This window comes from Lonchura striata, chromosome 4 (genome assembly GCF_050655825.1).
Source record: "Lonchura striata isolate lonStrDom1 chromosome 4, ASM5065582v1, whole genome shotgun sequence".
NCBI lineage: Eukaryota > Metazoa > Chordata > Aves > Passeriformes > Estrildidae > Lonchura > Lonchura striata.
In genome coordinates, this window is record NC_140706.1 from 33,096,994 (window position 1) to 33,109,695 (window position 12,702).

Genomic DNA, 12,702 nt, shown 5'->3' on the forward strand with positions numbered 1-12,702 from the left:
AAACTAAAAATGCAGTCCTATCCTTATATTCCAGCCCTACACCTACCACTATGCTGTGGCTGTCTGTTCAACTGAGTCAATGCTACTACCAACCTAGCAAAAAATAAATGAAAATTATAAAAATTGAAAATTAAGCATTCAAAATAGCTTTTAACTATACTGCCACTCTGAATTCACTATACAGATAAGCGAACAGCTGAGTTTACAAAAATGGAGAGGGCAACAGAGAGGACAGGATGCAAGAAGGCAATTTTCTATTTCTAAAGGATGCACTGACAGCTTATAAAAGCTTAAAATGTTAATCAAACCACCACCTTGCTGTTTTTTAAGACAGTTATGAACCACCACAGAAGAGATGAAAGAACAAACAGCTCCTGCACTTGTCACCCAAAAATTGTATAACCCATCTTCTGCAAGCTGAAATTGATATCCAACAGTCATTTTCAGCCATCAGGGAGAAACGTAACAGGGCTGAGTGAAGCAGTTATGTGAATGGCACAGGAGAGCAGGAAGAAGAAATATTAAGACCAAGCTTTTAGAAACCTGGTACTTTTTATTCGTAGGATATGAAATTAAACTAAATGTATTGGTAACATTATGAGGGGGGAAAAAAAGTTCACATCTACTGTCTAGTTACATTTTTGAAAATACCAGTGAGCTAGAACAGTTTTAACAGTTATATGCAGTTAACTCAATTTTTGAAAATTTTTAATTTAAAACTGTTTGAATTGCATTTAACAAAAATACTCAAAATATCAGTAGATACAGTGCTTATCTGTTTATAACTAAATAATGTATAAAGCTTTTTCCCTGAAGCAGTATCAATGCAATCAATAATAAAAACGTGAAACCTTCTATATATTTGAAGCAACAAATGCTTCTAATATGCTGTTCCTGTATGTTAATGTAGAAATCAAGGTCCTATTTTAACCTGGGGACAATATTCAACCTACAAACCATTGACGAAACAACAGTTTTCAAACACCTATAAATTGATTTCAGTTGTAATATTAAAAATATTAATTAAAAATCATTATTAAAAAAGAAAACCTGAAAATAATTACTTTATTTCCAGTCAAAGAAACCCTTAACTTCCACATTATTTTTACATTATTTCATGGCTGTTGATGCAGTTTTGGTTGAGACAGCACGTATGAAATGCCACCTATTTAGCTTAAATCACTAAAGTGAGACTATGCTTCAGGCACCTCAAAGCAGAGCTACTGTAGAAAGTGTCCAGCTTTCAAAGCAGTGGGGAGAAGGTCATGACATGCCTTAAAGACCTTCACAAAGATAGCCCATTTGGGTGCCTAATCCCAGGCAGACAAGATCCCTTAGAGGCTGCCTCATTCCTTTTCCTCCATGGAGTGGGTATGACACTGAAGTACTGCAAAAAGGTCCTGCAAAGAAACCTCCCTCAGCTTTCATTCAGCCTCTTGGGCTCACTGAACTACAGCCCATACAGGATTGCAAGTGGGTTTATGAGAGCTCAGTGTGATATCTGGTGATGTAGCATTCATTTAGGCTAAATATAAGCAAAGCCTCTTCACAGACAAGAAGTGATGGGAGTGATGGTTTAGTGGACTTTATTTCTTTTTTAATTAATATTTTTAAAACTAGCATTGTAACTTGTTACTCTTGTATATTCTTTAACCAACCACAGGAAAATAAAAACTTTTAAGGACTCCAACAGATTTAATTCTCATAACAAATCAGTTAATATCATCTCTAATCCAGTTTCACAATAAAAACCTTAACAAAAAAAGCTGTTAATCTGGTTTTCTTGCATGATGCTGCCCATAAACTGCTATCTATTTTGCACTTATTATAAACCAGCAAACTTAAATTCTGTCAGGTTAGCAGTATGCAATAATTAGCAGGTGTATAGACTAAAATGAAGCTAGTTTTTACTTAATATCTAAATTAATTGTATCAAGCTTCTAGCACAGGAAAACGTACTGCACCTAACAATGATTCTAACATGAAGAGTCCTCTTTATGCTTGTCCACTCCCAAAAATCCTCTTCTTAACTTAATAGGAACAATCTTACACAAGCAGGGTGGAAAAAATCTTACTCCCACATCAGGTTATAAAACACTAACATTTGTTCATTTAAACTGATTAAAACACAAATATGATTATTTCACTTCCGAGCCTATTAAACAGTTATTTTTGGAAGTGTAGTCAATAGAATTACCATTGGCAACACTGAATTCAGGTATGACACTCAAATAGTAAATTCAACACCCCCAAGAAGGACTGCAAAAAGTGCAATCAAAAGGCTTGGAATGGCACAATAATTTAGGTTGGAAAAGACTTCTGGAGGTCATCTTGTCCAAAACTCTGCTTAAAGCTGGTATAATTAAATCAGGTCTATGCTAGTAACAAGTCTTAACCTCTACATTAGGAAGCTGGAAGCAAAGTGCTTAATGGGAATGGTCCCCAGAATAAATACATCTCTGGTGTTAACTGTTAAACCATGCCCAAGAATTGTCTGGGAGTCCCATGAATCAGTACAGAGGAAAATGCCATAAGGGAGCCCCTTAGGAATGAAGCCACGTGGCTGACGGTGTCCCAGCACGTGGGAAAGTGGCAGCGCTGTGTTTAGCATGGCAGCACGGGCGTAACCTCACTGGGCCCCCTTCGGACAAGTGCACTCCTTTGTGAGCTTCAGCAAATAAACAGTTATTGGATTTGCTTGTTCCAAATGCTGGGAATGGGGGTGGAAATCATCCTAAATACATTTAACAATGTATTTAGGTTTGACTGAGGACCAGAGTGCAGTCAGCCCATTCTGTGCTTTATGGGCTCTCCATAAAAACTGAGCAGTTCATCAACTCATTTCTACTCAAGTATTTACCAAAAAAGTACACAAAGCAAAGGTAGATTTATATCAAAGGTTACAGGCAGAGTGTGTAATCCCGTATCAAGAAAAAAAAAGGAAGAAAACCCATGCTGATTATTCTCAGACTTTCCTCTGAAAGCAATGAACCTAAGCCTATAGAGCACTGATCACAGGGACAATGCCTATTCACTACAAAATCTCATTGAAATCCCTGAAACTGCCAACTGAACAGATTATTTAGAGGTTTTCAAAACTGGACTCAATACCACCCAACCACCTATTTCTATCCTAAACTCACATTTAAGAATTCAGAAGATGAGTTCAAGAAAATCTGTATGTCCTTTGGCTCACGTGATAAAAATCTAACACTTGTAATTTTCAAGAAAAAAACTGAAGTACTCACAGGTTATTAAAAAATTAAATAGTCTTTTATTCTGCACTTTCTTTGAAAAGTAAGGCTTTCAAATGAAAAATCAAGATTGTTCTACTGGCATTTTAACTCAAGTAAAATCTGATATAACAATAATTACAGCAAAGCAACCAATAGTAAATTTTGTATCAAATAAACAAATACAAAATATTCTGCCCTAGATCCTTGAATGAATTTTAATGAGCATCACCATTTTGACTGAATGAATATTTTATTTTGGACCTCAGGAATTCTACCTCGTGATGACAACAAATTATGGGGAGAACACAGGAAGCATATACGTTTTTAAAATTACAATATTTAAAACCTCAAACAGTGTTAAAACATCTTATTTAAAGAGAAAAGCTTATGTAAAACCCCAGATATATTACATTTCTATTACTGATCTGCACTGATTAAGTTAGAGTTGACTTATGCAGCTAATATTAAATTTAGGAATTAAATACATGTCCATATTATATGCAGCCTAGCTGGAATTCACTAGATTAAACATACTAATTAATTTGGTCATGGTGTGCTTTGTATTATAATTCAGCACTTATTTATGAGGCCCACATATACAGTTTACTGAATTTAATGTCTGCACTGTTCTTAAACATATCATTAGAAGTGCTAACATTTTATATCATTAACCCTATATCACTCCACAATTAACATTAAATTATCAAAATAATAATAAAAGCTGCTGTGCATTTTTAAGCTACTTAAAACATTTCTATATGTAATTGCAACTGTTTCATGCTAAGTAAGAGCTGATATTTCATTTTCATGCCAAGATACTCTTCACTCAAGAAAGAAAATAAAACCCCAGCTTTTCTAATTACTTAATACTTGCAGGTTTCCTGTAGAGCACAGTCATTCATAGTTGTATTTCTGAGTTACCATACCTTTAGAGAGATTGGATTACTAGGTGGGTCTTTTATTCATACTCTATCAATACACAGAGGACTGAAAAACTTCTTGATAGGTGATGAGCATTTCTGCTCCCAGCACTCACTGAGATGTCACTGTGGACTTCAGACCCTAAGCTTTTCTGACACCTCCCAACACACTGGCCTGTGTTGAAATCGCAAACTTCAGCAATTGACAGACAAATGAGGGAAAAAGGATAAATCCTCCTATAAATGTGTACTGTATGTTTACTAAGTTAGTATTGAGTAGCCAAAGTACGTGCACATGAAGATATACATCTATATTATAAAAAAAAATCTGCCAGGAAAGCTTTTCATTCATCTGCCATCAATTTACACCAAACCCAAAGCAATAATATTGAAGATTAAGCAATCCAAAACATATGTGCATGTATGCATATTACCTGCAAAGCAAGATATGGAAAAGAATACTTCGTACCATAAAATATGAAAGGGCTCTTTTCTGCCTAAATTTTTAATTTTCTAACTAGTCATGGATGAAGAAAAATCAAATTTGAGGATTTTGCATTTATCAGTCTGATATACCAAATGCAACCTAGAACTCCTCAGCACTCTCAATTACCTGTTTATTTGTCTGGACTAAGCTCAATCATTTGCAGAGGTCCATCATTTCTCCAGTTCCTTCATTGCTTTAAAAATAAAACACTTCTGCCTTCCAGTATGTGAACAATGGTGAACAAATGGTAATTTAGTTACTGCTGCCTCAATGTTAAGACTTCAATGACTCTGCCTTTGTTGCTAAATACACAGACGCTCCCAACTTGTAACCAAGATTTCAACCAGCTGATTTGTTGGGATATAGTATCTTTCCTCAGTTCCAGTTGCATAGGTTTGGATGCTGCCACTCAACCTTTTGACACTGAAATCAAGAATCTCTCTGAAAAGGAGTAGGGAGACAAATAGTTTAATATATTCAATAGTATGAATAAAGAATGTCATTCTTGAAAAAAAACTGATTTAATAAAATGAATTATTTTCTGCTTTGCCAAGTTTACTAATAGAATAAAAGGCTTTTTCTTTTAATGGAAAAAACCCATCTGTGGCATGATGCTTTTGAGAGGCACCAAAGCCTATTCAAATAAGCCATGTATTTTACAAAAGGAAATAAGTAAACTGCTCATTAAAAAAAAAAAAAAAAAAAAAAAGAGTTAAATTGAAATATAAATTGCAAGTGTTTTGTGACATAGCTCTACATGTTGTGACCCAGAAGGTAAATGGCAATGTCCTACCTGAGGTGACTAGATCTATGCTGGTTTGCTTTAACTGGGCATGTCTTAGCTGCACAAACCTCACACACTCAGCCTTGAAAACTAAACTACTCCACCTACCCCAACTTTCTATAGATATAAACCATAACAAAGTTTAGCATAAAAATATTAGCAATACAATTTGGTTTTAGATTTTTGTTAGAGAACTGTGATATTATTTGCTTTTAAAAAGCTGCTTTACACTCATTAGTCTCAAGCATTACATTGTGATATTTTAAAATAAATTAACAATTTGCTGTGGCAAGTAAGATTTGATATATTTTAGTTTAAAATATGTATTATTGCTCCTGTCATTAGATAACAAACTTCTTGAGACAAGTGCTGGTCAGTTTATTTATGTGGAACCCTAAGCATAAAGTTCCTGTAGAATTTCTTTAGAAAGGTCAGACAAATGTTCAAAGGATTATAATGAGAATGGATAAGGCCTTTGAAGGACTATGCAGTCTTTCATTTGCTAATCTAAAGTAACACTTATTAGCAATGATGATTTCTTCAACCACTACATAGTCACCCCCCTCCATGAACCAATCAAAGTGTATCGAGGACTTCTATGATTTAGGAATCTATTGCTGTATTATAATAAATCATGGAGGTGATTAATTTCTTTCCCCCTCCTCTAAAAATTCTCACATGCAACTTTCTATTCAAGTCCTGCCAAGAAAAATGCTTTAAATCCATATTTTATTAATTTTACCCTTGACAATTTTCTTAAGACACTAAGAATTGTCAAGACTCAAATAAGGAAATAAGACACATTTGCTCCTTTGTACGTTGGCTTAACTGCTGTCAAGAATACTATTAGAAATTCAATACAATATTGAAAAATAACACCACCAGCACAAGTGATTTCAACACAACACATTCTAAGTTCCACGCCAAGACAGCTTTTACAATAATAACTGCTGCTTTTCTGAATATTTTTCTATGCTGTTACAGGAAAAATTGAAGTCATATCTTAAGATTTTTGCAAGCTGCAATTTGACTTTTGTAATTCAGATGCAAAAGACACATGTAGATCTTAACTCAAAAAAATTTCAAATTTTAAAGGTTTATAGAATACAGATTTTAGACCATCATTATAAAAGATATTTTCCTTTCTTTCAAAATAAATTGCTTGAAAGAGTAAACCAAGTTGGCAAACCTGCTTTGCAGTAAAAATTTTTGCAATCATTCCATTATTTTGCTAGTGATGGAATGGAGGTATGTTGGGGGAGAATAGAAAAAGAGGCATTGAGACTCTATTATCACATAATTATAATCCATAACTAGTTCATGTAAATATTTTCATTTTAAAGATTTACTAGCAGTGTGATAAAAATGTAAAAGTCAGGAAAGTAACCAAAAATAACTTAAAACATCTTTTCTCAAGTTGAAAAGTTTTCCTTTATACATGAAGACTGAATTAGCATTCATGAACTCCTAATGTATAAGTGAACTAAAGTTACTTTAACTTTTAACACACATTTCAGTTATTCAGATATTTTAACACAAAGTTCTACTACAGCCTCCCAGCTCACGAGTACATGACAATTCAGGTAATTTGCTGATTTCAGTGGATTTGCAGAGTATGTTAATCAGTACTGAATTCAGTACATCACTTTGCAGTTTCTAGTTTACTGTTTTGCTTTCATTACATCTACGCACTAATTTTTGCAATTAACTTTTTTGTAGATTTTACAAAAACACACACGAAATATCAACAACCTCAATCTGTTACAGACTTAAGTTGCAAAATTCAAAATAATTAGGTCACCTAGGTTTGAACTTATATGTTGAATTTCAGTCTAAATTATAAAAGCACATCCACTTCTTTGCAAGACACACAGCATAAACTTAAACTTCCAGACTTAAACTACTTTTCAACCTTGTGTCATCCAAGTATCAGCATTGCATAAAATGTATTTTAAAACAAGAGTAAAGTGCCCATAAGTTGAAAGTACAGAACACACAGACAGACTTGCATCTAAGAAGGCAATCAGAGATGCAGTTCGTGTTGTACTCTCCATTTTATTATGCTTAAGATACTATTCCCTTCATATTTGTTCAGCAGCAGCTATTTCAGTTGTAATATTAAAATGAACCTGTACAAATAATGTTTATTCCATAAAGCCAGACTGAACTAAAAAGTGATGAGCACTTAGAGCCTGGTATTCATAAACATTTTGTAATTTTATTACTTCTGATCTACCTAAGACCAGAAATACTTTTATGCAATGCTTCAGTTGCAACATTCTGTTACTGTTTATATGCACACTCGAACTAAAAGTCTAATGTAATTAGTCCAATATGCAAACTTTAAAAATTTACTGAATGCAATTAGGACATCTTACAAGAAACACAAATGACTATAATTTAGATTTAAATTACTATCCTCATAACAGATGCATACACCTATATCTTAGAATTGTTTACAATTTTCAGGGGTTTCTCATATATGTGTTTTAAATTTGCCCTTTTAAAACTTATTTTTCTCTCAGTATTGAGGAAGCCTTATTTTTCCCTGGTCTTTAAATGTTTATGCATCACACCCAGCAGTAGCGTGTGACCATAGCCTAGTGTTAAGAATTAAACAGTGGTGAAGCTGAGACCAAAAGGTGCACAGACAGATTGTGCAAATATTTCACTAGCTATTCAAACAAGTACAATCTTTGCTACTTTTAAAAGAGGAAAAAATAGCATTGGCATGTATTTCAATAACTAGGCAAGCAATATCCAGTACGTGTGCACCTTGTCATCTGAACGTAGCCTTCTGAATTTTGATTTCAAATGCTAAAGCTATTCCTCCAAATAATCCAGGAGACATGCACTGTAACAGCACATACTGATGCACAAAGACGCTGTCTTTGCCTCATACCTGTCACTTCAGACTGTCTGTGAAGCCAAACACCACTGTAAGGAACCTCATTTAACAGAAGTTTGGGGTTTAGGATTTTTGGGGTTTGTTGGATTTTTTAGCTTAAAAAAAAAAAAAAAAACACACAGCATTTAGTTCTAACTTCTCTGTTGAGCTTCAGTCAGGCCACAGAATGGGCACCGGAGTTGCCTGACCCTGTACTCTAACTCCTGGAATCTGTAACACTTGTTTTCTAACAAATCACCTCTGGAGATGGAGCAGGCTTCCTATCAATCACTAACAAGTTAATTCCACATAATAAGGCAGGTTCGGATGCAGACTGATACATTGTGAAATGCTGTATCTAAAATTGATTAGAATAGCACTCAAAATGAATGCAGCCCTCCAAACCACTTCTTTGCTCAGAAACATTAATCTCACTTATAAGGAGAGCTTCATAATGGTAATGCTTGGTATGAAAAAAGTATGAAATAAATCAGGTTTTATAAGACACAGCAATTAATCAGTTTTAGAGGTAAGGAAAGGCTGTTAAAGCGGCACTTTTTTACAATGGTAACTTCTTTAAAGCCTCTGTTACCTCCAAAAATTTAAATGTTTAGGGCTTTCTTTTAATTGTTCATCTGACTGTGTGAACCCCAACCCTAACTCTGAGTCCCTGTTTTCTACATGCTAAAACTGCAAATAATACTACTCTGTTAGAAAGATAAAGCGTTTATTTTATGACACTCTTCAGTCTAAGAAGAATCGCATGCAGGTATCCTGAAAGGACTTACTTATTTAACTAATTAGCCTAGGATAAAACATTTATTTAATCAAACCAAGGATTTTCTAATAAACACACTAAAATTGTTTCTGGTAACATTTTTTGCACTTGATACTGTGCAGTCTTGCAGGTGATAGCCACACTATCACTACATACCACTAAAACAGTAAACCCAACAATGTATTCATTTAATAGAATTAATTTTCTACAGTAAAATAGTTCTTAACAGAAAAAAATTATATAGATATATTCATCTTATTAACAATATTTAATATGTAGTACCAGTATAGCTCAAATCAGCCTCTAAATCTTACACAAGCGCAACTTACTTGCGTAACATTTTGAAAAAAAAAATATTTTAAGATTTCTCTATAAGAATGTTATAGTTTCTGTTGCACACTGACAGAGAGATGAGTTTTCAATAATAGAAACAGAGCATTAAGTACAGTATCACTATAAATATAAGAATAGTTCTGACCTGAAGCCTTAGTAGCATCTCTGGTCTTTTATGTCTGTAAAGCACAATGCCCCTTCACAAACAGCACCTCATCCTCCGAGTTACTGGGCACTCTCAGCTTTTATTGGGCCTAATCCAAAACTGATGCAAGTTAGTGGGAGTTTTTGCATCAATCTACAGGGACATGAGTCTGCACAATGCTCACTGATTTTAACTGAAGGTAATGGTTCTGAGTATCTTACTAAGCCGAGACTATAATCTGTTAATTGTTGGGGCAAGGAGAGGACAAAAAATACTTCCAGGTTATTACTTTATTTTCTAGTATTTTATGGGACTTTTATAAAGCAGATTTTTTTACAGCAGCCATTGTGTGTGTGCTCATTTGTAACTTTAAATCTAGTTTCTATTAATATATCATTTTCTTCTCTTTTTTTCATTTAAACAGAGAATAATTACTCCCAGCTCTAAGAGATTTGACTGAAGTACCAGTCTTAACCTGCTAACTGGATTATGAATGTTATTTTGGATTGTTTTTCCTCAAAACATATTAAACAAAAGAATCTCAGTGGGGTCAAGTATTTCTTACACCAAACAGCATCTTTTATCTCAGTGTTCACTCCACTGAACCCCTTTCCATTTTTAATCAGATGTATGCATCCAATATTTCTGTACTGTTGGCTTTTTTTCCTTCCCCTAATTTCCTAGACTATTGAAAAGAACCCAGCAAGTTCACAGTAGCAAAGCTTCAGAATTGTAAGGTAAGGTAATATTTTTCTCAACGTGTTATATTTTTCCAAAATTTAAGTGATACAATTTTCATGCATATTCACATTTACATAGGGGCCCTTCTTCCAAACTATTCTTATATAAAAGTACATTTTATGAAAAATTTTCCCTGCATACAATATTAAATTAATCTCCTAGATGTGAGTGCAATAATAATTCTGAATAGCACATGGATTATTTTAGAAGGGAAGAGCAGTTGTATTTTTCAGAGTGTCTTCAAGTGTTTTACAATTAACTTTTCTCTAAGGCCATAGATGAGCAACATTTATAGCTCAATTTATTCTTTACTAGACAGAATTTTAGGATCCACACAGCCACAGAATCTCACTACAATTCTTCAGTGGTATGAAGCAAAATACTTTGCCTGAGGAAGTATATATAAAATGCAGGGGTAACAGTCAAATAAATTTAAACAAGCATTGAACTAAGATTTAGCTTAAGAGACACATGATATTTAGAAAGTAGAAAAGTAAAACTGCCAAAGTTTTCTTATCAAAATATTTTAAATCTAAACATTTAAAGGAGGCTACATCTACATGATACCTTATGGAAACTGCTCCTATTAAAAAACTTTTAAGTCTGTAAGCACATCAAGATGGGAGTTTGGCTATGTTCTCTTTTTACATTACTTTGCTTAAAAGCAACTTCAGAACATAAAACTTTGAAGTCCACAGAACAGTGGATCTGCTTCCTACGTACACGTGAAGAAAAATCTCACCAGACACCAGCAATGTTTGGAATTTCGCGGGGGAGACCACCCCCTTCTCTCCCCAAACCACGGCGACACACAATTTCTTTGGTCGCCATGTGTTTTCGCCGCACAGTAACACGATTTCCACTGCAGTTTACTGACTACACCATTACAGATACGAGCCTAAGAAGCCCCGTCCTTTAGCAGGAGAGCAGGCAGAGCCCCGGCAGCAGCTCTGGAGCACAGACCACCCGGCAGCCTGTCACCGCCCGCCGCCGCTTGACAAACGCGCTGCCCGAGGCCGCCGGACCCGGCGGGAGCGCCCCGCGCCCGCACACCCGAGGTAACAAACACCAAGTTCCAAACCCACCATCAACTTGCTCGGGCGAGCTTCCGCGCCTCCGCCCGCGCCCCTGCCTGCGCTCACCGGACAGAAGCGCGGACACTTCGGTTTATCTTCCAGAAGTGAGGATGCCGACTTGAGAAAGCGCCGAAACTGCTGCGGAGCCCAGTCCCACCGCCGCCCCGCGCCGCCGGGAGCGCGCTCAGCCCCCCGGGAGCGCGCACACCAGCGGCCCCAGACCGCGCTCCAAGGCCGAGGCCGCGCAGCGCTGCCGCCAGACCCAAACCCCTCCCATCCCCCCCGCTCAGTTTTCCGCCCGGCACCGCGGAGTTTCCACATTAAGTTGCGTCTCCGGCCCCATCCTCCTGCTCCCCCGCTCCCGCGTAGCCCGACCTGGGGCCGCGCTCCGGCCGCAGCCGCGCGTCCCGGGGCGCCCCGCGACTCCCGCCCACCGCCCGGCGAAAGTCCCGCCGCCAACGGTGCCACCATGGGGGAGGCGGGGAAGGGAGGGACGGAGGGCCGCAAAAACCTCCACCGGCCCCCGCGCACCGGCCCCCAGCCCGCTCTCATCCAGGCGGAGGGCAGCGGCCCCGGCTCCCCGCTGCCGGCCGGACAGCCGCGGAGCGCAGCGCGCCACTTACCGCGGGCACGCCGCGAGCCTCGCCGCCTCCGCGCCCCGGCAGCGGCGCGGGGGAGAGCGGCGCACGCCGGCACTTTGTCAGGCCGGGCGGGCGGGAGCGGAGGGCGGGCGGGAGCGAGGGGAGGGCCGGGGGCCGGGCGGGGGGAGGGCCACGAGTTGCTGCCCGCGCCCCGCGCCGCGGGAGCTTACGCGTCCCGCGGAGCTCACTTTCCCCGCCTCCTCCCCCGCCGGGCGGGCAGGGAGTTTGGCCCCTCTTCTTGCGGGAGGGGAGGGCGAAGGTGCGCGCACAGCGACGTGCGGGGGGGGAGGAGGAGCGCGGGGAGGAGCCGCCGCCGCCAGCACCTACTTTCGCCGTAGCGCGGGGGACCCGGCCGAGGACCCCGGTGTTTCCCTGCGCCACCCCGGGCCAGGACACGACCCACCGGGCTGCGAACCCTCAGCCTGCTGCCCCCCCGTCCCCGCCGCTCGCATGGAGTGCCGTGGCGCGGCTCCCACGCTGAGCCTAATCAGCGCATCCACGACGCCGGCGGTGATTTAGGGGTCATCCGCGAGCGGCACTTCAGGCTGATGAATGGCTCTTGGCCGCTGTCTGCCCTGATGAGGGTGTCTGCGTGCTCCTGATTGCAAACACTAATGAACTTACACGGCTCCGCTGCGCGTTCCCTCCACCCGGCAGGGCATAAAGCATCCCTC

General features: G+C 38.8%; 1 protein-coding gene across 39 annotated transcripts in view; it reads right to left on the reverse strand.

The window, feature by feature from the left end:
- Nucleotides 1–12,702, reverse strand: part of TENM3 (teneurin transmembrane protein 3) — a 1,286,597-nt gene that overhangs the window by 395,641 nt on the left and 878,254 nt on the right. For 2 of the 39 annotated variants that reach the window (XM_085578796.1, XM_085578779.1), the window contains exon 1: nt 12,011–12,165. The exons of 31 other annotated variants lie outside the window; for them this stretch is intronic. The gene's annotated coding sequence lies outside the window, so the exon portion shown is untranslated. Of the gene's footprint in view, nt 1–11,396; nt 11,418–11,453; nt 11,651–12,010; nt 12,166–12,702 lie in introns of those variants that run through there. 6 more of the 39 variants (XM_085578780.1, XM_085578781.1, XM_085578802.1 and 3 more) reach the window with 4 other exon arrangements.